Below are 22,840 nucleotides of genomic sequence, written 5' to 3'. Positions count from 1 at the left end.
GTGTTTGTTTTGCCTTAAAAAGTCACAACGGAGAGAAACTTCCTCAAATGATAGGTGTTATGTTTCCCTTTGAGAGAGTTTATGATGATGTTTCTTTATTTTCCAGAACATGTGAAAACAGAAAGAAAACATAAAGTTTCTAGCTTCTAAAATGTTTTTAGACATCCTTTTGTTACAAATGTAAATCTGTTTGTATAGCAGTCCTCATTACTTTGAAATGATTTCTTGGTCACATAACTTGCTTTGTTAGTCCAGTCCATGTTCTCTTGATAAAAACCATCTGCTATTTAATTTGGTTTGTTTTCATTAGAAGAGGACACATAATTGGTCATAAAACTCAGATGGAAAAATTCTTTAGTAATATTAATTGATAGGAATATCTGAATATTTAGTGCAGAAAAATACTTGGTAAAGCTTCATTAGCTTGCTGATAATGTATGTCATTTCTTTTGGCAATCCACGTTTCATTGTTTCTTCAAGAATTGGTGGCTCCACGATTCTGGTAATGTTGTAGTATAAAATTCTCCTTTAAAAATGCTCATCATTTTGTTTTCAGGGTTTTTCAGTTAAATTGTTTTTCATTTTGTGGCTATTTTATATGGCATCTTCTTAGGATTATTCCTATTGATGTGTTATAATCCCAGCAATCATGTAGACCTCTATTCTCCAGTTTTAACTCCTTAATGTCTTAAAATCATGTGTTGTAAGAATATCCTGCAGTTTATGGTTCAGACAGCTAGGGAGATGATGGATCAGATGCATTCTTCATATTGTCAGTTGTAAATACTGAGTTTGCTGCTTTGAGCCCTTGTGAAAAAGAAAAAAGTAGTTAAGCAATAGGGTTCCTAATAATTTCAATTAATTGAAAGTTACTTTGGTTGTGCTTACTTAACACCATACACAATATTTGTTATCAAAGTAAGGAAACTGTATGTATTATTAGAGCCATAGCTTATGCATAAATTTAAAGGTTTCTTTAAATAAAAATATTCTCTTTTCCTAACGAAGATTAAAAATTATGTTATTCAGTAACAGAGTTAACATTACAGACATTGTGTTTTTTTAAACCAATTTCTGCTCTCATTTTAGAAGTTAAGGAGTATTTTCAGAGATTATGAGCGATTAGCATACATTGAAAGTACTGTCATTCCTTCTGTCTTTATAATAATTTAATAGTATTTCCTGCTGTAAAATATTATAGCTTGCTTATTAGCACAGGGTTTGAATTTTAACTGGTTAAAACAGATTCCATGATAAATACTATAAATTTCCTTGATGAACTGTTCATGTAGTTGAAATATAAAGGGTGATATACAATGTAACTGCAAATTAAATAATTTTCAGTGAACATGCCCAATAATAAACTTAAGCTAAAATTGAGTAATAATAGCTAAATAATAAACCTGATTCTTTCAAGAAATATAATAGTTTTTTGAACACTTGAGAAAGACTAGTGATGACATTAGGATATTTAGTAATCTGAAGTGACTTAAAAAGCTGGGATCTTCATCGTGATTCAACAAAGAATATTCTTTATATTTAACATACCATCCTAAAAAATTACATTTAAAACATATCATATCTTAAATAGATCTAAAAGATACATGTTTAGCAATAAGTAGAATTAAGCAAATAAACTCTTAAAATTTAGGCTAAAATTTTTCAAAGTAATTTTACCCCACTATGCTGGTTCAAAAGCAGCTGAATACTATAATAAGGAGCACAGCTTACCTCTGCTAAAGATTTGAAAGATTCTTGATGTAGTTGAAGCGTTTCCAGTTTTGATTGATTCATTTTGTTCACTGGTTAGTAGAGGACCGGGAAAGAGGGTCATAAACACCTCTTCGGAAGAGACCTTAATGAAAATGTGTGTCTGTACTATGCCATTGTTTCAGCAGTACTGCTAATGTATGGAACATGTAGTGCTGCTTGGAGGCTGCTGCAGTCTCTCACTCTTCCTACTGTGGAATCAATAAGCATCTGAAAATACATAATGAAAGTAATTTAACATACTGAAGGCTTCTTGTCTCCAGAGACAACACTTAGATTCAGTCTTTCTAAAAGGGAATGGCACTGCTTTTCAGAGGAAAGCCTGTTCTGGGCAGCTTTTGCAGAATGACAGCCTACCTTGTCGCTTCTCTCCACTGCAGAGAGATGCAGTGCATTCACTAATTTTGATTGGTCAGTTGTATTGGGCTTAAATTGTGCTTCATATGTATAGCAGGGGTTTTTCATCCCCCACTGTTTTATATAAGGATGCTTTTTTAAAAGGCTATATTTATAAATGGTTGTGTGTTGCTCTTAAAAGAACATGAGTAAATCAGTCTTTAAAAATGCATATTCCTTTCTGGTTTGTTCGCTTATGCCAAACATCAAAAAATACAGGGAGGTGGCAGGGGGAGGGGTTAAGAAAAAATTACATAGTAAAATGTATGTATTCTTTTTAAAGCCTTGGATAATTGCACTTGAAAATATTTTAGTTGTATATATGTTTTAGGTTGAGATTCTTTGTTCTACAAATAGAAAGCCATTGCATCTTTACTGTGAACCACATTGAATTTCAACTAGTTTGTTTGTATTCAAGTCATTTTCTCTGTGTATTCCAAATTTTTGTGAACATCCAAAGGTGTTAAATATTATTATGACTGCAGTAGTCATTCATTCAGGTATTCATTCATTTCATTCATTCATTCAAAATATTAATAAAACTTGATTTAAGGTTGTTATACCCTACAAATATTCTTTAAAATTCCATTGCTATTTTAAAAAAAGTATGTAAAGATTTAATCACCTGTATTACTTTTGTTATTACTACTCAACCTTCACCTCTGGTAACCCATTTTGCTCAGTAGATACATACTGGTCATGTGCCATTGTATTTTATGTCAACTGATTGTTTCTGTTTTTAACATGTGTTCTTTTAGTGGATTGCTATACCTTAATATTATATGCAGCTGCATGTTAAAGTTATTGGGTGAATATATTGGTAAAGGAAGTTAATTATGTATCTTCATAAGTTACAAAGCTAAATTATTTTTGGGATATTCTGTCAAAGGAATTAAAAGCAATGATGGAAGTAACTTAAAATATTTAAATTTAAATTTATATTAGTTTAGGTTGTTCAATTGCTAAGATGTGTCAAACTGAATAATTTTCTGTTTTCAATATTGAACACATTTTATTGAGGAAAACTATTTTTTTAGACTTGAATATATAATATGACTGGATTATGTATCTCAATAAACAGAAGACATGTTTCAAATCATTGAATTATTAGAATATTGATTACCTGCTTCCATTATTTTAGGAATATTAATGATCTGCATTTTAAAGAAAATGTCTACTAGGTTTTTAATTTATAATTGTAATTATTATTTATATTTTGAAAGTCAGTATACATTTTAATAATCTTCCATTGCTAGTGTTTAAGCTGCACATGGAGCTGGCTAAATAATATGTGGATTGTGAGTTGGATTTCCATAGAAGTTGAGAGTAATGTGGTAGAGAAATTTTGCTGTGAATTTCTAAAGTTTTTTGCACAGCTTTGGGTGGCAGAACTTCGGTAATGATAAAAATTAAAATATTGTGCCACTTTTTGTGCATTTTGAAAGTTGGAGAAAAGGATCTTAGAAAGACAGCCATGTTGAAAGATTGTACAGGCGTGCACACACACAGGCAATGTTGTTTGAAGCTTAAACCTAAAACCATAGAAAAGGTAGCATCAGTTGAAACTTATGGTAGAGCTAAGAAGTTTACTAACATGCTGGAATACATATAGGCTTTCCTGCCAGAGAATTGAAGTATTTGTTTATATTTATCCTCACAATATCACCATGAAGTCGAGGAAACAAAGGCATAGGGAAGTTTAATGACATGAAAAGAAAGTTAGTAGTAGAGCTGATGTTGGAACTCTGCAAACCCCCCTCCAACTGAATATAGCTGCCTTCTCTCTTTGGAAAATTTCTGAGGGTTCTTTTGGCTTAAAATTGGATGATTTGGGTTTAGTCACTACTGAATAGTTAACATGACTTTCAAGTCATATATTCTCTGTGTCACCGTATAGCTTTTACTTTTTAAATTAACGTTTATTTATATGCTTTGTTTAGCTCTCTATGAGACAGTATTTCTAAGCTATACTCAGACTATTTTGAAAAAAACATAAATTCTGGAATCTCTCTAAGACATAATGGCAGCAAGAAAGTTCAGGTCTAGACAACACTTTTTATTCCCTGTGACTTGTGGTTAGGGATACACAAGATACTGCAAGTAATAATTGCTTCTTACTGCATACATTGCTTGGTATAGTTTTCTGTTTCTTATTTTATTTTTTGGCTGTGCCCCACAGCTTGTGGCATTTCAGTTCCTTTACCGGGAACTGAACTTGGGCCAAGATAGTGAAGGCCAAAATTGTAACCACTAAGCCACCAGGACTGTCCCCTATAGTTTTCTTTTTAAAAACCACAAATTGGTTTGGTGAATATAAGGTTCTCTGATTTCTTAGCAGAATAATTCTAAATTCCTTTGTTTTAAACAAAGAAGAAAATATCTAAACTCCTGGATTGAAAATCAGATTTATTTTTTTCATGAAAAAAAAAGAACATCAAATATAAATGTCAGAATTTACAGGATTCTTTTTTCCATAGAAACAGACTTTCACAGTTTTGTTTTTAATATTTTTTGTGTTCATGTAGGATACTAATTTTGAAAAATGCTGCTATTAGTGATTTAACACCAAATATAAAATCTGTAAAATTTTGTAAAAATCATTTTATAGATTACTTAATTAGTTAATGAATAACCTTGGAAGGCAGTTTAACTTTCCTAATAATGATTAAGCAACAGATATGAATCTAACCTTGAAATAGCTCTATTAAAATCCTTTTTCACAGATTGTATTTTTCTTTTGCTTAAAAGCATTTTGATTTTTATTTAGTTTAGGAATTAAAATTCCTGATATGAGAGTCTTTGGTTTCTAGTTTTATATATTTGCCTCCGTAAGTTTGGACAACTTTGAGTATGAGAGAGTACTTTACTGTTCACATTTAAACTTACTGTTCATATCAGATCATTCTTATCTAGCTTCTGTCTGGTTCTGATGCTGCAGAATTTTTGATGATTTTCAAATTATAAATAAAAAACTCAGTTTTGTGAAATGTTGGAATTAACCACAACTGACGGTGCTTTGAAACTGTCTGCAAAGTATGTATGCAGTGTGCTGTGCTCAGTCGCTTCAGTTGTGTCTGACTCTTTGCAACCTATGGACTGTTGCCTGCCAGGCTCCTCTGTCCATGGGATTCTCCAGGCATGAATACTGGCGTGGGTTGCCATGCCCTCCTCCAGGGATCTTCCCAACCCAGGAGTTGAACCCATATCTCTGATGTCTCCTGCATTGTAGGCAGTTTCTTTACCCACTGAGCCACCTGGGAAACCCATTAGCACACTAAGACCCCCTAAACCTTATTCCCATTAGCTCATGGTATCAAAATATAGAGAAGCAAACCTGCAGATGTGTCTTCTGTCTACCTTCATAAGGCATGTAACTGGTCTGTTATCAACTACACACCAGCCTCCTGAATGCATGGTTTCTCCAGCCTTGCAGAGCCCCTTAAACTACTGCTGTTAGCAACACATGCAGTAAGCAAGGGCACTGGTATAAAGACAAACGCTAATTGAGTGGAGTCAGAGCAGCATTTCACATAGTTCCATCAAGCACAAGATATGAAGTAAGTGAAGAACAGAACCTGGAGAAACCATGTCCTAGAACAGGGCTGGTAGGCACTGCGAGTGGGCTGTGCAGTAGTGTCCTGTGCACTAGCAGAAAGTCAAGAGATGCACACCATACCATGTTTCTACTGAGAAATGAGAAGAATGGGGTCTGACAGGAAAGCATTCTATCCCTAAATAAAAACAGCATGGTACATGGACTCTGAATGCATATTTATGGTGTAAAAGAATTTCAGTTCTCTGATTTCATAAAGCAAAAATCTCAAGTCTTTGTGATTGAGTTTCAGATTAACTGGCTCTTTATTTTGCTTAAAACTTAAACATTGTCAGTTTGAGAAGAAATCCACTGTGATATATAGATCTCTCCATTTTAATTCTAAGGTTTCTTCTTTTGATCCTTGGTAAAATTTTTCATCCAAGAACAGAATAGATACTTGCTGCTGCTGCTGCTGCTGCTAAGTCGCTTCAATCGTGTCTGACTCTGTGCGACCCCAGAGACAGCAGCCCACCAGGCTCCCCCGGCCCTGGGATTCTCCAGGCAAGAACACTGGAGTGGGTTGCCATTTCCTTCTCCAATGCACTTATATATATTTAAAAACATGAACCACTAGAGAATGAAATAGGAAATCAAGAAAGATTTAAGTTTTGGCGGCCCTTGATTTTTAAAAAAATTCTTTAAAGACTGTAGCAGAATAAAAGGATCACAGGCTCTGAGTCTCCTAGAGATTACAAGTGATGAAACTAAAAACTAACAAACAAATCTGTGTTCTCAAACAGATAACCTCAATTCCCTGCCCTCCCCTACAGTAAAAAAACATGAATACCTTTAGTAGCAGTTCAGAATTCATCTTTTATCCTACCTGCCCCATCAGTGGAAGTTTAAAGTCAAGATTTTTTTAGACATCCATATGTTTGTATATAGAATATAAACTTGGATTAGATGACATCTGATTTTTTTTTTTTAATTCAGGTAAAGAAAGAAGCAATAACTTTTAACTAAAACCTTCTACATTTTTTGATTGCCATTCAACTTGCTACCATTTAGCAAAAAGCAAAATTTTCATAGTGTTTACCTCAAATCTTATTGCTTTACAACTGTGGCATACCCTCCATTAAAAATAAAAAGATGAAGCAGTCAATCCAGTGATTAATTTAACATGGCTTTCATTGAGAAAAGGGGGAGAGGGACAAGGTGATCATAACAAAGAGGAGACCAGTAGACAAAAAAGGTGAATTAAACACACAATGGTTTTCTTTAAGAAAAAAGAAGAAGAAGAAACTATTATTTTCAACAGAAGAAAATATTATTTTCAACAAGAGGGGAAAAAAGCATTGAAAGCACATAAGCCAAACCATGTTCTATCTTAAGTAGCTTTTCTTTGTTTTTCCCTCTTTTTTTCCTTTTTCCTTTTCTCTCTTTCTCTCTGTTTTTAAAAATAAAATCTCTCCCCAAACCATCATCACTTTTAATATTCCCCAGACTGGGCTTCATCTTCAGACCCTTCATCCCTGGATTTCTCAGGTGGAGGGCTTGAAGATGTTTTCTTTTCCAGAGGACTTTCTGGTTCCTCATCTTCTTTGGGAAGAGTAGTCTTTTCCTTTGAGCGTTTGAAGCTATGGGGCGACCCACTTTCCCCTTGCCTTTCACAGGACTTGGTGTCACTGTGGCCTTTATTTATGTATGCAATAGCAGTTTCTAATTGCTGAAAAATCACTTTTAAGTTGTATTGTTTCAAGGGTACTTTTCAGCGAATACTTACTTAATGTGGCTAACTCTCAACTCTCTAATATTGGAGGCCAAGGTAGAAAGAATTATTTCAGTATACAGCTAATTCAAAATTTTCATTTGGCTTCTCAACTTTAAATTTCTTTCACAACAAATGTTTTATCAGAAAAATAGAAATAGACCATCTGCTGAAAACTCCCCACCAAATGAGGAGTAACCAGGGTAGTAGAAAGTCAACAATATTGGTGATTCATTACTTACAAAGGAGGATAATTGAAAACTGATTATAATTGAATAAAGTACATGCATCAGAATTATATACCTGAACTGAAAAACTCCACAAAGCCTTCTTTCCCATCCTTCCCTACCTCACCTAAGTTGGGCATTTCAATTTTTCGTTTTTATTTTTCACAATATGTAATTGTAAGTCATTTGCCAGCATCTATTATAAAAACAAATATGTGGCATTTCTTTTTTGTTTTTCTCATCCAAACCTTGATTTTGGACCCTGTGATTATTACTACTTTTTAATCTCCGTCTGTTGTCCTACTGTTGGCATGTTGTTTTGGAGGCCTTGTCCAAATCATTACCACCCCTGACCCAGTTTTCTGGCTTACTCTTTTCACTGCCTGTATCCCTTTTTGCCTCTTGAAATATTATGGATTTTGTTGACATTTTCTCTTATATTTCAACCAAAGAATTACACAAACATATTTGTGCTTTTTTTCACTTTGGTTTCTTTTTTTTTTCCCTGTTGCTGCTTCACATATTCTTGTAATTCTGTAGGTTATACAGAATCAAATTCATTTCTGTGTTCTGAAACCAAGTCAGTTGATTAACTAGATGCTATATTTAGCAAAGCTATGGCAGATCCCCTCTTCTGTTCTGTAATGGGTCCTTTGCTTATTTCTTCTTCTTCTTCTTCTTTTTTTTTTTAGTATGGAGAAATGTAGTTATTTTTTGTATATTGACCTTGTGTCCTGCAAATTTACTAAACTCGTATGTTAGTCTTGAGAAATTATTTTGGGAATTGCATGGTATTTTCTATACAGACAGTTAACGTCATTTGCAAATAGAGAAAGTTGACTCCCTTTTGAACCATGTAGAACTTTTATTTCTTATCTTACCTTATGCTGTGTAGGACATCTGTTACTAGATTTTATTAAAGTATATTAGGAGAAAGAATCTGCCATGGGCTCTGAGCATTCCTGAAGGTCCTAGGACATGCTGGTGTTGCTGGGCATACTAAGAATGAAAAGACCTGACTGTTGTTTCCTTGATCCATTTCTCAGAGATCAAGAAGTTGTGTTTGAAGCTAGCATCCTTAAGTGATGCAATAATAACTCCGCAAAGAGCAGACTTTCTTCTGCTTGTTATAAAAACGGTAAATTGTCCAGCTTAGTGTTCTTTGGCTGTGATGCAATCCCACTGTGTCCAGAGTATCTGCCTAGGCTTCTCTGTCAGGAAGACTTGGATGGGAAGGTGAACTGTCAGTGACATATCCCTCATGCTGCTTGCTGTGTTTTGAGTCCTTTGTGTCTGATCCAGGCATCTTAAGTTTTCTGCCAGCATACATGACAGAAACAAGCTAGCTTTCATAGCTTGCAAATAGGGTAAAATCTAGACCCTTCATGATTTTTGACAATTTTGGGAACAAGAGCATAATGTTGACTGAAACATGGCTCCCTACAAAAGAGAAGACAAGGGCCCCTGTGGGCTGGTTTAGAGAGTATGAGATCTGATAGCACATGCTCTTGTTTAAGTGGTGGGCTAGGCACTACTGTCTTACCTGTTAAGGAGTCTTTAGAGGCTAAGCAGTGAGAGAACTAAACAAAGCTGCCCAAATGGTCCTTTGGTTTTTGCTCAGGCTCTAAGCCGTAGGAAGAAAGAATATTATTATATCAATGAGGCAGCAAGCCTCTCGGCCTAGACAAAAGGCAATATAGCTGTAGCTGCTGATTAAGGGCTCCCTAAAGCTAAAATAAAGGGTGCCAGCAATGAGAACAGAGCTTTGGGTAAACATAATACATTTTAAGTTCATTTGTTGAGTCTAGGTAGGCAGCCACTTGAAATTGAATGTAGCTGTGAAGTCTTAGGGGGCAGAGCTACTTCTTCCTTTTGTGCCCTTCGGTTTGTCTCCCCCCTCGACTCCAACCTCAGCTGCTTAAAGTAGACACCAAGTGTGGCAGGGACCTCAGGGAGAGGGGAGAGACTCCAACTTTTATAGCTCTGTTGGATAGAGGTGCCCAAGCACTTTCCAACCCGGTCCTGTGGGGGAGAAAGTACAGTAGGTGGCGGGGAGGCTGAAAGCACTGAGAACTGCAGGGTGGAGCTGTCGCAGTGTGCACATGGGCAAATTGACAGCCCCTAGGCTCAGGGGCTTAAAAGAGTTTTGAGGTAGGTGGGAGGAGGCGGCATTGACTCTGGGGTGAGGAGCCAAGCAGAAGAAAAGCCTCCCACCAGCTCAGCTGCTTCTATAAGCTGGCTTCCTCCACTGCCCTGTACTCCGCCTGCTCCTGGTCAGAAGGTAATGTCTCCTGGCAGCTGAGGCTATAGTCTCTTTTGTGTATGTGTTTAATTCCTTGGTTTGTGTTCCTGCACAGTGCTGAGTATGCGTGGGTGGGGGCGGGGGGGGCGGGGGGGGGGGGTGCACAACCACACTCAAATTGAAGAAAAGCTAAAGTGTGGGTGGAGCCTCTGGTCTTGTTTAGTGTATGTTGTTCTGGCTTCCTGTGCCAGGTATGTATTTGGTATTAACATTTTTCACATTCTCCTGTTATGAGTGTGCATAAATTCATAGGAGATTGACCCATTCATGGACTCCTGCATGATGCCCTCCCTGGTGATCATCCTAGGGGGAAAGAAAAAAACCTTAGCTTTAGTTTAAGAATTTGAGGCTGCTAAAGTGCTCAGGCCATTTCTCAGCACAGCAGTGCCACCTGCCTTACCCAGCTGCCAAGTACACCTCTTTTGAACAGTCCTACTGCTTAAGGTCTTGTTAAAACTAGACACTTGACCCATAGTTGCCTTGTGACTCTCTGGTCCACTGGCACCATTTGGGGGTAGGTTAACTCAGATTTGACAGCTAACAAGGAAAGAGTCCAATAGACTTAACTGCAAGAAACAAATGAAAGTGGTTTGTTCAAGGGTGCAGCTGGCCTGGGCTTAGTGTACTTCTGGTTTTACATAAAGGAATAGAAGTGAACCCTTTTGGGGGAAACCTTTTCTTTCATTCCACCACCTGAAGCAAAGCACTCATTCCCTGGGGCCCTTGATGCACAGAAGTTCCTGTAAGTACATGGGCCTGGCTCACTGAAAGTTTGGCCAAGCTATAAGCTGATGATACTCATCGTGCTGCTGCAGCTGTTTAACCTCAGTGCCAGCTCCAGAAAACTGACACTGGATATGGCCACTCTGTTCCACTCTCATAGCTCTGGCCAGTGCTCCTCTTGATTAACATTGTATTTTTACTGATTCATAGGCTGTTGCCTATAGCATAGCTTTCATAGCACCGCTTGGAAGATAGGTTAAAAGCATCTTTCTTTGGGACTGCAAACTGTGGAAACAAATTGCAACCACCAGTCAGTTTTGGTCACTGGAGTGTGTACATCCCAATAGCTGTCATTTCCACTTGGATCTATTATCAGAAACAGCAAGATATCTGCTTTTTCCTCCCCTAGGAAAGTAGTTTTTTTTTTTTTTTTTGCTATATTTCCTTTTCCTACCTCGAATATATTTTCAACAATGTTCAGAAAATGAGAGGTTTTTTGTACCCCAATGGTTTTAGGCTTTTATTTTCCCTTATATTAGAGATGGAAGACAGGACTAAGGCTGAACTTCATGCCTTTCTCTCATTAGCTGCTCTTGTCATTCCAAGCATGAGGGATGCTTTCTTAGACCTCACACTCTGCACCTGGTCTTTTTTTTTTTTTTCTTTGATGCAAACCTGGTGAGGCTCTGAAGAACCTGTGAATGAGTTGTGGCCTCCATGGGTTCTGTGTTTTCTTGCTGGCACACACTCAGCCTTTAGGAATTTATTAACAATTTTAGCTTAATTATTCTTAATGGTGTCCAGGATTATCTTCTCAAGGTACGCAAGTGCTCATGTCTATATTTATTCCCACAGGGCACCTGTTTTTCCTTAGAGTTTGGGTTGGTTGGTTGGTTGGTTACCTTGTTACCTCGGCTCTCCTGGCAGCTATTTACCATGATGATATAGATTAACTTAATGACTGTACTTGGTAGATTACCCTTTTAGAAATTGCATGGTTTTATTTATAGTTATTTGGACAAGGTATTTTGCCTGTATGTTCATGAGGGATTTTGGTTTGTTTTTTCTTTTATTGTATTTTTTTGGTCTGGTTTTGGAATCAGGACAATAATTTTGAGTTCATAATGAGTTGAAAAACGTTTCCTCTTCCTTTAGTTTTAAAAACATTTATGTAAGATCAGTGCTGCTGCTGCTGCTGCTGAGTCATTTCAGTCGTGTCCGACTCTGTGCGACTCCATAGACAGCAGCCCACCAGGATGCCCCGTCCCTGGGATTCTCCAGGCAAGAACACTGGAGTGGGTTGCCATTGCCTTCTCCAGTGCATGAAAGTGAAAAGTGAAAGTGAAGTCGCTCAGTCGTGTCCGACTCTTAGCGACCCCATGGACTGCAGCCTACCAGGCTCCTCTGTCCATGGGATTTTCCAGGCAAGAGTACTGGAGTGGGGTGCCATTGCCTTCTCCGAAGATCGGTGCTAGTCTTCCCTTAATTTTTTAATAGAATTCAATAGAGAAGACAATCCTAAACGAAATAAACCTTTAATATTCCCTGGAAGGACTGATGATGAAGCTGAAGCTCCAGTACTTTGGCTACCTAATGTGAACAGCCAACTCATAGGAAAAGACTCTGATCCTGGGAAAGATTGAAGGCAAAGGGAGAAGGGGGCAGCAGAGGATGACATGGTTTGATAGCATCACCAACTCAATGGACATGAATTTGAGCAAACTCTTGGAGATAGTGGAAGACAGAGGAGTCTGGCATGCTCCAGTCCATGCGGTAACAAAGAATCAGACGCGACTTCGTGACTGAACAAAACAAGGAGAGAAAACATATGAGCCAGGAGGTTTTATATTGTTTAAAGATTTTAATTACAAATTCAAGTGATTTAATAGGTAATAGATACAGATTTTCTATTTTTCTTTTGTCTGTTTTGGTGATAAGTATCTTTCAAGTAAAGTATTGTATCATTTGATTTGTCAAATTTATTGACATTGATTTGTTTTTCTCATATTTTAATATTTGTACCATTGTACTGAAACCTTCCCTTTCATTACCAATATCGAAAATTTTTATCTTCTTTTTTCTTGGTCAGTTTGCCTAGAAGTTTATCCGTTTTGCTAATCTTTTCAATAGCCAGCTTTCGGCTTCATTTTCTTAATGAATAGTGTTCTTATGGTTCTTACTCTGTCTTCATTTTTTACTTATTTTCATTTTACATAGAGAGCTAGACTGACTCTTTTCTTTTGTCATTAAAAAAATTTTCTTTTTCCTGTAGGCATAATTTCTTTCTTTTTTTTTTTTAAGGCATAATTTCTGATGAGAGGTCTGTGATGGATCTTACCTTTGTACGTTGCTATGTAATTTGTCTTTTTTCCTCCGGCCATTTTTAAGATTTTCTTTTTATTTCATTGTTTTATAGTCTCACTGTGATTTATGTTGGTGTAGTTTCTTTGTGTTTACCTTCTTTTGGGTTTGCTTACATTCTTGGGTTTGTGTTGTTGCTGCTGTTTTTGCTATTTGTTGTTTTTTTCCATCAGATTTGAAAAAAAGCCAGTCTTCAAGTACTTTTTCTTTTTTATATCTTTCCTTTTCTTCTGGGACTCTGATAACATGATTTTTGGCCCTTGGTGTGTGTGTTAGTCGCTCAGTCGTGTCTAACTGTTTGTGACCCCATGGACTGTAGCCCGCCAGGCTCCTCTGTCTATGGGGATTCTCCAGGCAAGAATACTGATGTTCCACATATTATTAAGGCTCTGTTCGCTTATATTTTGCAGCTTTAGTTTCGGTAGTTTTGCTGGCTCTGATTTCATCAGGTTCACTGGTCTTCTCTCTTGTAGTGTCTGATCTGTTTTGAGCTCTTCTAGTGAATTTTTCAGTTCAGATACTGTTTTTTTCCAGCTCTAAAAGTTTTATTTGATCAGTTTTTATAGTTTCCATTTTCTCTTCATTGTGTTCATATTTTTTTTAAAAGCCTGTGGACATAATTAAAGTAGTATGTTAATATCTTTATTGCTTAATCTCATCATTCTTTTGCATCTTGGTATTTCTAATAATTTTTGATTGGATACTGGCCATTGTGTTTGAAAACTGCAAATGGATTTTGTTTTCTTCTTTTAGTGAATGGTGTATTTTGTTCCTTCAGGTAGTCAAGTTATTTATGGATCAACTTAATTCTTTAGAGGTTTGTTTTTAAGCTTTATTGAGGCAGTTTTAGAGCAACCTTTAAAGAAACATTTGAGAACCTTTAAAGGAACATTTAGAGGAACTTTTAAATGAACATTTGAGGATCATATGAGGAATGTTTTCTCATATTTTAGTATTTGTAGGATCGTACTGATACTTTCTCTTTCATTACCAGTATTGGAAATTTGTTTGCCCTTACCACTAAGGCATAATCCTTCGTAGCTTTGTGATGAATTCCCCTGTGTTCAGTGATGTCTTTTCATTTTGGCTTTCCAAGCTGGAATATCTTGCTCAAATATCTCTTTGGAGCCCGTAGAGTTGATTGGTTTGCAGATTTTCTAATAGTTCTTCACTTGACCTTTTTGAGTCTTACCATATATATTCATAGCATAATATTCCTTTGAATATTCAAGAAGCCCTGTATAGAAATTTCTGGAGCTGTCTCTCTGCTGAGCTTATTTTTTTCTGCCTCAGCTTCTGGCTCCCTCAGCCTTCCTTAACTCGGATTCATCCATTCAACTTCTCTAGACCCATTGTACTCCACTAGGGTTTTCTCTTGTGTTGTAGAGGGAAGTGTATTTAGGTAGAAAGCCTCAATCATTATTTCATTTCATTTGTTTCCAGGAATTATAGTCTTGCATCTGCTGTTGTCCAATATCTGAAGATAGTATTTTCGTAAATTTTGTCCTGTTTTCTAGTTGCTAGGGTAAGCCTTGTACTAATTACTCTTTAGCTTGCAAGCAGAAGTTCTAAATTTGTTTTAAATGTTAATTATCATGGAATTTTCTTTTAGCAATTGATTATGAACTGTCTTGTGGCATTCCTTTTATCATGGTCTTAAAATTATTAAAATCTTTGATTTTTACTTTCATGCTTAATTTCTTAAATTGTAGTCTTAATTATAGGCTGATAATATTTTGTGTCATATAATTCCATTCTTTCCATTTAAGATATCTCTCCTGCACAATTTTCTTTCCTAAGTGCCTCTGTTAATTTTTTTCCCTGTTGGAGAAGAAGATAACACTGCTGGAAAAGAGATCACATAGCTATAGAGATTGATGCTTTTGTAAATTTCTGTCTTCTAATCTCTATAGTCATTTCCACACTTTCTATTAGATAGACCAGGGATTGATATTTTTTCTGTAAACGGCCAGATGGTAAATATTTTAGGCTTTTGGAGCCACATACAGTCTGTAATATGTATTCTTTTTTCCTTGCAGACTCTTTAAAGATGTAAAAACAAAAACCCATTATATGTTTGGCCCATGGGCCTTAGTTTGATCACTCTGGACATGAACCATGACAACTTTGTTCAAGGAACTTTTCCCTCTGCCTCATTTTTACCAAAAAACCTTACTTCTTCACTGGAAAAAAAAAGAAAAAGGAGACTTGAACTTTGTCACCTTCTTCCGTTCATCTAAAAGCCTTCCTAGATCTTCAGTTATTTGTCTACCTTTCATTCTGTGTCAAATGAAGAATCATTATGCTATTATTCTTTCATTTAAGCCTAAACCTACTACGTGGATTCCTGTTTCATCCTCTTCCAAGTTCATTTATATCTCCTTCCATCTTGCTCTCATATATGTTATCTTCGCTTGTTCTTCCAACTGTACTCAATCAGTATGTGCATATTTGCTATCTATCCTGCTGTTTTGAACTTATATATTAAAATGTTGACTTTTAAGGGAAAAATCCAAACCATTGGAACAGTTTATCTTAGGTACTTTTAGTTGAACTTAAATTGAAAATATAAAAAGCTTGCTTTTACATGGTCCTAAAGTATAGAGATATAAGGTGTTTTTATGGTACATACTCATTTCTGGGCTGATTTGGGCCGTGTTTTTCTTCATTTTGTAAATTAACAGCTCCTCCCTGCTCCCCCAGTGACAACATGAGACTAATAGATTAGAACATCTGAAGCAAAAATGTTCTGTTATGGGTAGGGATGTAGTTCTTTAAAAAGCAAAACATCAAGTACAGAATTTTTTATTAAAAACATTTGAAATCAGACTAGATCTAGGCACATTGTGTTGCGAGCATCACCTCACAACCTGCCAACGCGTGTCCTTTCTGAGATTCAACACAGCTGCTGTCCCCACCAGTTTCTCTTCTCTCCTCTTGTTGGCAGTGGATTGCATTGGTGTTTTGGTTCATGACAGGGAAAGAAAAAATACAGAAGAATCCCTTCCTCATTTTTCTTATGCTACTACAGGTTTTAAAAAACCAGTAATGTGAGTTAATTAGCAGTGACTTCTGGCTCATTCTCGTGCTAAGAATCATGAAGGGCATTACTCATACATGAGTCCATTAATGTAAAAAATAAACATTAAAGAATAAGGTTACTTATAAAGAATGAAGATACATTTACAAACTACATGTTCTTACAACAATTTGTTCTATTCTTTTTTCTGTAACACAGTTATTCCTCCCCTGCTCCCCACACAACAGATTTGTAATGTAAGAATAGAATCGTAGTTCAGCCTGCAACTCCCAGAGGTAAAACGCACAGTACTAGACTTCCATCTGTAGATGTTACTTTTCAGATTTCATGTCATTTTTTGTGTTAGATTAAGATTTGAAATCATCTTAAGCTTTCAAGGGCTGTATTTATGTTAGGTTGTTGTATTAAGTGACTACCTCATAGAGTGGTTATTTATACTTTGTAGTAAGACTTTGTATTTGTTTTCTTTTGCTGCAGTCATATATACTACAGTTTGGCAATGCTTTGTGTCTTTTCAATTTTAATGGCTTGCTGTTGTCTTATTTGATTGCATTTTTCTTTGTAATAGTCTTTTACTCTTGAATTTTACTGTCCCTCCCTCTTTTTAATGGATGTATAATAACACTGTTTATGAATATTTGATCTATTTGAGTAAATTTCTAAAATTTGCTTTGAATTAGATGTTTTAGATATGTAAATATAACTCTGAGTTATTAAAAATTGAAGAACAGTGTTGAGTGACCTGAAAGGAATCATAATATAATAATTTAATGTTTTAAAATGCATGTTTGACCTTACTCTTGGATTTGAGAGTATTTGAGTCTAGAATAAAGAAATACATTTACCAATATTATAATAGATGTGTCAGATATTTAAATCTGTTGACTCACAGATGAGCTCTTAAACTAGTAGAATCAACATGTGTGCCATGCTGTTATGCTCTTTTTTTGAACATGTGAGGTACTGAAGATATTTCAGATTAAGTTAAAAATATGGTTGTTTTCACTAGTTTTCGAAAGGAGACCAGTGAAAGGCTTAAGTTACCTGGGGAAATGGCTCTGTGAAAACATTAGATGACTTAACACATTAGGTTGTAAATGTTTTTTACTTGTCTTGGAAGATTCCTTGACTATAAACTGATTTGTTTCTTTATTGAGACAAGTGTATGAAACACATGTTGGAGTTCCTGATGTTCAGGGAGCCATTTAGTTATAATAACTATATATGTGTGTATCTCCTGCATTGGCAGGTGGGTTCTTTACCGCTAGTGCCACCTGGAAAGTGCTTTAGTTAATATGTGAGCCTAGCCCTGCCCTCCTACCCAGTCTCATCTTGGTTAGTTCTTTATATTTGTCTAATTTTCATTAATGATATTATATGTAGTAACTCTCCTAAGAGTCATATTTAAAAACTAGGGACTTCTTAAAGTTCCTATCATTTATATCTTTTGAATGTACTATATTAATAAGAGATTTTACTCTTGTACTTTGAGCGATAATTCTTACTTTTATTCATGGAGACTGGACTGGACTGTTATTCAGGAAGTTATTTTAAATGATATCAAAGTCACCAAAGGAAAGTCTGATAACTCAGCTAAACATTTAACAAACATTATTTATTACATTCTGTCTGTCAAATAGTACATAAAGTTCTAGGGAAGCAAAGAAGTTTGTAGTTTAGCAAGAAAGACAAATAAAATATACCATGATGGTACAAAGTAAGTACAGTGCTAAAGGTCCAGTATGAGATACTGTGGAATCCTAAGAGGGGTGGTGATATGGTGGAAGATGATCAGAGAAAGCTTTCCAGAGGAAGTGGATAAGCTGACATAGGATATTCAGATATTAGCCAGACCAAGGCAGTGGGTACTGGGCCAGATTAGTGAAAGCATACCAGACAAAAGAGACAGCCTTTCCTAGAAGAGGTTAGAGGAAGAGAGGACAAAGGAAGAGGAGAGGAAGAGGAAGGTGTGAGACAAGGAAGAGACAAGGCCAGACAGTAGTAAATGGTCATGTAAATGGCAAGCCTTGAATCTGAACTTCTACAGGAGAGCAATGATGACTTCAGTAAAGGCTTCTAAGTATTAGTAAGAGAATAACATAAAAAAAAAGAATAACATGGTCAGACTTGAATTTTAGATGGCAATGTCAAATGGATAAGAAGGTGAAGATTGGGAGTGACAGGAAGTATGTTAGGCAGGAGTTGATGGTGGTAAGAATTATTGGAGTATTAAAGATGGAACACAGTAGTAGAATCCATTTTAAGGAGACACAGAGCAATGAGATTTAGTGAGAGGAGTAGGGCTATCTTGCCAAGTTACCTGGATAGCAGGGCTACTCCCTGATTGTGGCTCTTGGTTTTCTGAGGGGTAATTTTAAGTGTACACTGGAACTTGTTAAATTTGAGGTGCTTGTTGGACCCCCAAATGTAGGTGTCCAGTAGGAAATTGTATGTGTGGATTTGAAGCCCGGGGGGGGGAAAAAGGGCAGAAAGTGCAGATCTGAAAGTCAATTCTATGTATAGTTGGAGATTGAATATGAAGAGGTGTGGAGTTGGATCCCCCAAAGGGAGTGGAAGTAAGCTGTACTGCTGAAAAATTATCGTATATAAGGGGTGGATATAGGAACAGAAGACCACAGAGAAAACATAGGCACAGTCGTGTCTGACTCTGTGCAACCCCATAGACGGCAGCCCACTAGGCTCCTCTGTCTCTGGGATTCTCCAGGCAGGAATACTGGAGTGGGTTGCCATTTCCTTCTCTATGGTGTATATGTGTGTGTGTAAATATGTGACATATTGACCACCTTATATGTAATCAATATCAGTTCAGTTCAGTCACTCGGCTGTGTCCGACTCTCTGTGACCCCATGAATCTCAGCACGCCAGGCCTCCCTGTCCATCACCAACTCCCGGAGTTCACGCAAACTTACAGCCATCGAGTCAGTGATGCCATCCAGCCATCTCATCCTCTGTCGTCCCCTTCTCCTCCTGCCCCCAATCCCTCGCAGCATCAGAATCTTTTCCAGTGAGTCAGCTCTTCACATGAAGTGGCCAAAGTATTGGAGTTTCAGCTTTAGCATCAGTCCTTCCAGTGAACACCCAGGGCTGGTCTCCTTTAGAATGGACTGGTTGGTCTGGTTAGTAATTTCAGGGTACTTTTTCTCTGTTATCTGTTGTGTAATAAATTAGCTAAAAGTTTAAAACCATCAGCATTTATTAAATCACTCTGTTTCTGGGGATGTGGTAGGCAGAATAATGGCCCTGGAAAGATGTTCATGTTGTATTTCACAAAACCTGTGAATATATTAAATTACCTAGTAAAAGAGGGGAGAAGGCAATGGCACCCCACTCCAGTACTCTTGCCTGGAAAATCCCATGGATGGAGGAGCCGGGAAGGCTGCAGTCCATGGGGTTGCTAAGAGTCAGACACGATTGAGCAGCTTCACTTTCACTTTTCACTTTCATGCATTGGAGAAGGAAATGGCAACCCACTCCAGTGTTCTTGGCTGCAGAATCCCAGGGACGGGGGAGCCTGGTGGGCTGCCGTCTGTGGGGTCGCACAGAGTCGGACACGACTGAAGCAACTTAGCAGTAGCAGCAGCAGTAAAAGAGACTTTGCAAATATGAATAAGATTATCGACCTTGAGATGGAAAGATTATCCTGGATTATCTGGACAGTTCAGTTCAGTCGCTCAGTCATGTCCGACTCTTTGTGACCCCATGAATCGCAGCACGCCAGGCCTCCCTGTCCATCACCAACTCCCGGAGTTCACTCAGACTCACGTCCATCGAGTCATCCAGCCATCTCATCCTCTGTCGTCCCCTTCTCCTCCTGCCCCCAGTCCCTCGCAGCATCAGAGTCTTTTCCAATGAGTCAACTCTTCACATGAGGTGGCCAAAGTACTGGAGTTTCAGCTTTAGCATCATTCCTTCCAAAGAACACCCAGGGCTGATCTCCTTCAGAATGGATTGGCTGGATCTCCTTGCAGTCCGAGGGACTCTCAAGAGTCTTCTCCAACAACGCAGTTCAAAAGCATCAATTCTTCGGTGCTCAGCCTTCTTCACAGTCCAACTCTCACATCCATACATGACCACAGGAAAAACCATAGCCTTGACTAGACGGACCTTAGTAGGCAAAGTAATGTCTCTGCTTTTTAATATGCTATCTAGGTCGGTCATAACTTTTCTTCCAAGGAATAAGCGTCTTTTAATTTCAAGGCTGCAGTCACGATCTGCAGTGATTTTTGAGCCCAGAAAAATAAAGTCTGACACTGTTTCCACTGTTTCCCCATCTATTTGCCATGAAGTGACGGGACCGGATGCCATGATCTTAGTTTTCTGAATGTTGAGCTTTAAGCCAACTTTTTCACTCTCCTCTTTCACTTTCATCAAGAGGCTTTTTAGTTCCTCTTCACTATCTGCCATAAGGGTGGTGTCATCTGCATATCTGAGGTGATTGATATTACTCCCGGCAATCTTGATTCCAGCTTGTGTTTCTTCCAGTCCAGCGTTTCTCATGATGTACTCTGTATATAAGTTAAATAAGCAGGGTGAGAAGATACAGCCTTGACGTAATCCTTTTCCTATTTGGAACCAGTCTGTTGTTCCATGTCCAATTCTGATGGTTGCTTCCTGACCTGCATATTGAGGCAGGTCAGGTGGTCTGGTATTGCCATCTCTTTCAGAATTTTCCCCAGTTTATTGTGATCCACAGAGTCAAAGGCTTTGGCATAGTCAATAAAGCAGAAATAGATGTTTTTCTGGAACTCTCTTACTTTTTCCATGATCCAGCGGGTGTTGGCAATTTGATTTCTGGTTCCTCTGCCTTTTCTAAAACCAGCTTGAACATCAGGGAGTTCTCGGTTCACGTATTGCTGAAGCCTGGCTTGGAGAATTTTGAGCATTACTTTACTAGAGTGTGAGATGAGTGCAATTGTGCAGTAGTTTGAGCATTCTTTGGCATTGCCTTTCTTTGGGATTGGACAGACTCAGGTTAATACATGAGCCCTTAAAAGTGAAGAACCTATCCCAGCTGGAGTCAGAAGAGATTCTAAACTATCCGTGCTTCTTTCTTTTTCAGAGACTTCTTCCTTTTTCAGAGACTTAGTCCTTGAAATTGTGGAAAGTTTCTTTTCCTTACATGTCGGATAATACGTTTACTCAGATCATGGGTCATAGTTTGGTGTAGAGGGAAATAGTCTTATTAAATTAATATAATGGTAGACATCACTTTGAGGAGTATTTTGAATTTTTATTTGCTAAGTAAATTTCTGACTGATGGAATTTAAAATGTTTTAGTGAGTGAATAACTTTGGGCAGTGGGGGAGATTTTTCAGCGTTAGTCATTAAAATTTAGCACATATGGTTTTAAGTAAATGCCAGAAGAAATACAAGTAATATGCTGTGAAAATTCAGAAGATAAATTATTTACAGTTTAGGAGAGTAGAAAAGATATGTGTAATTAACACCAAAGATAGGATTTTATCAGGATTTTAGAAATTGGAAAGGTGCAAGCATTTAGGGTTAGAGTATTTAGTATTCTAGTTGACTAAAATGTAAGCTCTAGATTACTGGTTAACTATAGTGGATTGAATGTGCACCTTTATTTCTGCCTCCTCCTTAAAATTCATTAACATGTCAATAAAGGACTAAAAAGAAATAAACTCACAAGGACAAGACATGCAAAAAGTGATGAAGTAGATGAGAGAAATTAAAGAATTTTGAAATATGAAAATCAGATAGCTGAGGGGTGATTGAATTTTTAAAGGGTATAAAGTGGATATGTAAATACCTGCAAATGGTGAAGCCAGGAAGAAGCTTGTCAATCCACAGAAATTTTCAAGACTCAGGATTAGACGTGACCTAGCTCTTGAGGAGAAGGCAGTGGCAACCCACTCCAGTACTGTTGCCTGGAAAATCCCATGGACAGAGGTGCCTGGAAGCCTGCAGTCAATGGGGTCGCTGAGGGTTGGACATGACTGAATGACTTCACTTTCACTTTTCACTTTCATACATTGGAGAAGGAAATGGCAACCCACTCCAGTGTTCTTGCCTGGAGAATCCCAGGGACGGGGGAGCCTGGTGGGCTGCCGTCTATGGGGTCGCACAGAGTTGGACACGACTGAAGCGACTTAGCAGCAGCAGCAGTTTTTGAGGATGGAGTGAGGGATGGTGGGACTAGAAAGAAGGGGCTATGTTGAAGTTTTTATAAGTCACCACTTAGAACTTAGAGAAAAGCAGTTTGGTGTTGGAAAATAGGTGCATTGACTAGTAATATTCCCTTTATTAGCAACTAAACATTCCCTAAGGTCCAATCATATGGTCATTTGAAGGTTATCAGGACAGGTATGGAAAAACTGCAAAATAGGTATGTTGTATGCTTAGTCGCTCAGTCGTGTCCGACTCTTTGTGACCCTATGGACTGTAGCCTGGCTGGTACCTGTGTCCATGGGGATTCTCCAGGCAAGAATACTGGAGTGGGTTGCCATGCCTTCCCCCAGGGGATCTTCCCAACCAAGGGATTGAATCCAGGCCTCCCGCATTGCAGGCAGATTCTTCACCAGCTGAACTACCCGGGACACAAAATAGGATGGTGGCTCTAAATCTAGGTAAGATAAAAGAAAATGAAGTAGCATTCTGGCACACTGTTTAGTTCCCTGTGGGGTAAATTGTTTCTCCTCCTTAATGGCAAAGCCCTGTTGGTTTTAGCCGTGGGTTT

At 37.6% G+C, this 22,840-nt stretch overlaps 1 protein-coding gene across 1 annotated transcript in view; it reads left to right on the top strand.

Annotated features, from left to right (window-relative positions):
* Positions 1-22,840, top strand: part of COG5 (component of oligomeric golgi complex 5) — a 270,198-nt gene that overhangs the window by 67,301 nt on the left and 180,057 nt on the right. The window lies entirely within an intron of this gene.

The sequence above is a fragment of the Budorcas taxicolor genome, chromosome 4, assembly GCF_023091745.1.
Source record: "Budorcas taxicolor isolate Tak-1 chromosome 4, Takin1.1, whole genome shotgun sequence".
In the NCBI taxonomy this organism is placed as follows: Eukaryota; Metazoa; Chordata; class Mammalia; order Artiodactyla; family Bovidae; genus Budorcas; species Budorcas taxicolor.
The sequence above is the reverse complement of the archived record's forward strand: the minus strand, read 5'-3'. Positions and strand labels throughout refer to the sequence as shown.